Source organism: Alligator sinensis, unplaced genomic scaffold, assembly GCF_000455745.1.
Source record: "Alligator sinensis unplaced genomic scaffold, ASM45574v1 scaffold512_2, whole genome shotgun sequence".
Taxonomy (NCBI): domain Eukaryota; kingdom Metazoa; phylum Chordata; order Crocodylia; family Alligatoridae; genus Alligator; species Alligator sinensis.
In genome coordinates this window covers 814,983-819,693 of record NW_005842182.1, presented here as the reverse complement: position 1 = coordinate 819,693, position 4,711 = coordinate 814,983, and the positions used below count along the sequence as shown (strand labels likewise).

At 45.3% G+C, this 4,711-nt stretch overlaps 1 pseudogene; it reads right to left on the bottom strand.

Moving 5' to 3' along the window:
- LOC102384040 overlaps positions 1-4,711 on the bottom strand; it is a 31,101-nt pseudogene that overhangs the window by 21,945 nt on the left and 4,445 nt on the right.

The following is a 4,711-nucleotide window of genomic DNA, read 5'->3' as shown; positions in this document are numbered from 1 at the left end:
CACACACACACACACACACACACACACACACACACACACATGCAAATGGGTGCACACTACTCACTCACTCTGTGCACATGGATGTACAGAGACAAACACACTCTCCCTCCTGCCATGAACACAGACACATTCACACACACTCACGCATGCACATGCGACACATGCACGCATACACAGACACACATGCACACGCTCTGATGGGCATGCACTCTACTCACTCTCTGCACATGGACACAGACACAACCACATTCTCCCTCCTGCCATGAACAGTCACATGCATATGCCCAAGTGCATGCACATGCACACACACACAGACACGCACGTGCACACGCAGATGGGTGCGCACTCACTCACTCTGTACCTGGAAAAAAACACAAACACACCCCCCCTGCCATGAACACAGACACATGCATGCACACCCACATGCACTAATGCGCGCGCGCGCACACACACACACACACACAGGTGTACACTTTATTCACTCCTTTTCTGCACGTGGACACAGAGACAAACACGCACTCCTGCCATGAACACAGACGCGCACACACGCATGCACAGACACACACATGCATACACACAGTGGCGACACATAGGGGGTGAACCCCCTGAGAGTGCCAGCGCACCCCATCTGGCCGTGCTTGCCACTTAGGCGATGGGTGGGGCGGCAGGCGGGAGTGCTGATGCCCTCTTGCAAGTGCCAGCTGATTGCTGCAGCTGCTCCCAGAAGAGGCTGCGGCCACTCCCGGAAGCAGCTGCAGTGATCAGCTGCAAGGGGGACCTGCTCTCTGGTCAGTAGGATTGGTCGTAGTGGGGGGCATGTTGCCCCCCTGACTAAGGCGGCACTAGTTGCCCATGCATGCACACACAGACACACATACACGCGTGCACACACACGCAGCTGGGTGCACACTCTACTCATTCACTCTGCACACGGACACAAACACACTCTCCTTCCTGCTATGAACACAGACACGTGCACACACAGACATGCAAGCAGACACACAGATGGGCACGCAGTCTACTCACTCTGCATATGGACACACAGACACAAACGTACTCTCCCTGCCATGAACAGAGACGCACGCATGCACACACAGAAGCAGATGCATACAGATGCCCTGACATGCACACACAGAGGCACAGATGAGCACACATGCACTCACATGCAGAGACAGACATGTGCATATGCGTGCATGTGCATGCGCGCACCCCCCACCCCCAGTCATATCCCTCCTCCTCTCAGGACTTCCCCCTCACCCCACTCTCCATCACATTGTGGTATCCCCTTTCCCCTTCACCCTCCCCTTCCAGCCCCTGTTGCCCTGCCTGGGCGGGAGCTGCTGCTCAGCTGTGTTCCTGTGGCCATGAACGTGCATGGGCTGGGCCAGATCAGGCCGAGAGCTCCGCACCCCGTCTCACGGGGGTGGCAGCAGTGGGAGGGGTGCTCTGGGGGGGGTCAGGTGAATGTTGGGGGCTGTGCCCTCCCCCAGCACTGCTGCCTGCCTTGCTGCACAGCACAGCTCCTGGCCCACCTCCGGTCCTCTGTAGAAGGCACCTGGTTCCAACTCTCACAGCAGTTCTTTTGTAGTAGCAATTCAGCACATCTGATTGTCACACTCCATTTATTTGGGGTATTATTCTGTTTCAGCTTTGCTGAGGTCATTGTTAAGTTTTCAAAAAAGATGAAAAAAATGTGCAACAGATAAGTGCTACCTCTGCCCGAGTTTGGAATAGCTGGTAGAGGAGGAGTGATGAAAGTCAAGGTATTGAATAGTGCTGGCTCTTACTCAAGTGCCCTGCACTTCTGCTGGCTCCCAGGAACTGGGGGGAAGGAAGCTTACACCGGGCAGCCGTTGACACCCGGTGTCCTGTGCTGCCCGCTCTGTGTCCGGCCTCACGCAACATCTCCCCTCCCTGCCTCCCCTCCCCCTCTCCTCTCTCGCTCCCCGCCCCCTCCCCCTTCCTGCTGCCTGTTGTCGGGTCTGGGCGGTGGTGGCAGTGGGGGAGGGGTCGGCGTGGCCGCGGTGGCTGGGGAGGGGCTCTGCTGCTGGAAAACCCACCCTTTCCCATCCTGCTCCCCTTCCTGCCCTCTTCCCTGCCATCTCCCCCTCCCTGCTGGCTATTGTTGGGGTAGGGGGGATGTGCCTTGCTTTTCATACATAAACCATACTCACAGCTGCCAGAGTCCCAGTGTAATTGGGGTCATCTAAAAGGACATTATCTCCTGGGTTGACAAGCATATCGAACACCTCCAAACCAGAATGCTTTCTTTCACACAGTAACTTCCTCTCTGTTACATTCTGCACGCCGCTACAGAATCTGACTGGACTATTTATATGGATTACAGTTCAGTGTTTTCCTTCATGCTTATAATGGAGAATAACCTCAGAATAAAAACTAGTCAAACAACAGAAACCCTGTCTTGTCTGTCTTGCTTGTCTTACTCATCTTACTCCAGCAAATAGTCCTCACTGGGTGCATCTACATGTATGCTTTAATGCACAGTAGCCTGTTCTACTGCACATTAAAGCTGCATGTAAAAAACCATGCTAATATGCTAATGTGCAGTAGAATAGGTTACTGTGCATTAAGCTTCACCTAAAACATGTGTGCTTGATTTACTGCACATTAGGGCAGCCTAATGTGCGCTACTTTAGTACCTCATATTGGAGGTAGTAAATTGAATGTGCATTAGGAAAAGCACATTAATACATGTATAGACACACCCACTGATGACTTGTGCAGATAATGTATTATTTTAATCGGGCTAGTAATATGAGGAAATAAAATTTATTTCTGTGAGGTAAAATTTTGTTCATTCTTGCGCTAGTAGGAGTTTTCTATTTGAATTAAGTAGGGTGAAGATTTCATCCTGAATGTACAACTCTTCCTTCTATAAAAGATATGTATGTAGCTGTTTTTCAAATGAAATTTACCATGATGGCCTCTAAACTGAAACCTTAAAGTGTTTATAGCCTTAAAAATAAATGTAACAGACTGGACACCCTTTCTAGTCAATCTTCTACAAGTAGTAGGTAGACAGATCTGTATTCATTAGTATTTCTGGATTAGAGAAAATCACATTACTTGCAAGGCACGTCTATACGTGATGCTACATCACTGTAGCAACATGCTACAGTGACATAGTGTTGGTGGGCAAAAACCATAACTCCACAGCTACGTTGCCGTAGTGATGTGCTCCCTCAGCACAGCACGTCACTATGCGACATAGCAGCTAAAAATAACCATGCGCTATGTGGACAGTTTGGGATGTTACTGTGCTGTCATTTAGTACTTCCAAGAGGAAGTACTAAATGACCACGCAGTAACAATGGCACCATAGAGGCAGGTATAGATGTGGCCACAGTGGAGTAAATGGAATTATAACAAAACTAAACCTTGTAGTCATAAAACAAAAACACTCTAGCTATAATAATACAATAATATAATAACTATGTATAATAATATAATGATATAATAGCAGGTATAATGCAATCTATGCAATGTTCATATGCAATATACTGTATATCATATATGTATGTATGAAACATTATATACTATACTATACTTATACTATACTACTATATATTATATACTATAATATGTCATATGCACTAAAATAATTATATATTACAGTATATACTATAGTATATAATATATTATATATAGCATAATGCACAATAATATTACACATAACACTATAATATAATGTAATGTTATAACTATAATATCTGTGTGGTTTCTGTAGCATGGCTACGGCATTACTTGATTTTGCTTTTAGTCTCACTTTACACAAGCCTTCCTGGCTGCCAGTGGTGACACACATCTGTCCCTGATCTGGACTGTAGTTGGTTGTGGGAAGATTATGAAGACTTTTCTGTAAATCCTTTAGCCAGGACAACAGCTCGGGAATTCTGAAATACAAATGTCATTCTTTTATTCTCCATTTGTGTCCTTAGCACTTGATAAATGACAGAGCTGATTACACTGTAGTATTTTCAGGCAGCTCCAACATAGAAGACCTTGTTTGTGATTGTTGTTTATATACAAAGGACTGTAGCCCAAGTCCTAACGTCACCGGATAAAGATTGGTCCTGAAAACTATCACTGAAGTGATTAGTTCTAGTTTATATAAATAGCTACAGCATTGGCTTAAATGAGACTGCATGCAGAAGTTAGGTTTGCCTCATATTTAACTCGGGCAAGTTGTTGATGTCAAGCACTGGTAAACTATCTGGAATATCACAGATGTATGTGTGGAGGCAGAAACTGAAGCAGGTCAGTCATAGGGCCAATAGAAACATTTTGTCAATTCAGAATTGAAATGTTGAAATATAAGACAGAAATTTAGCTTTAGTCGATCAGTTACATTAAATAAATAAGCTTCCATAGTTTCCATACAGCTGGCTTCCATACAGTTCTGTTTTCCTTCTTGAGTAATGAATATTTAAGCAAAAAAATAGTTATGTATTTTACACAATTAAAATATAAGCACTTAAGCCTCTGAAAGTAAAGAATTATTAAAACAATTGGGTTATTTTCATCCATCTTGGAGCTTGATGTTAAATTAATTTAGAACAGAAAAAGTGTCATATGGCTTCTGATAATTACCCTGATGTCTCTGAGTACTGCAGGGCTCTCTTCATTAAGTCCTCCCCAATTTCAATTGTGGTTCCATCATCAATGGTAAAACTTGCTGTTTTAAATGGGA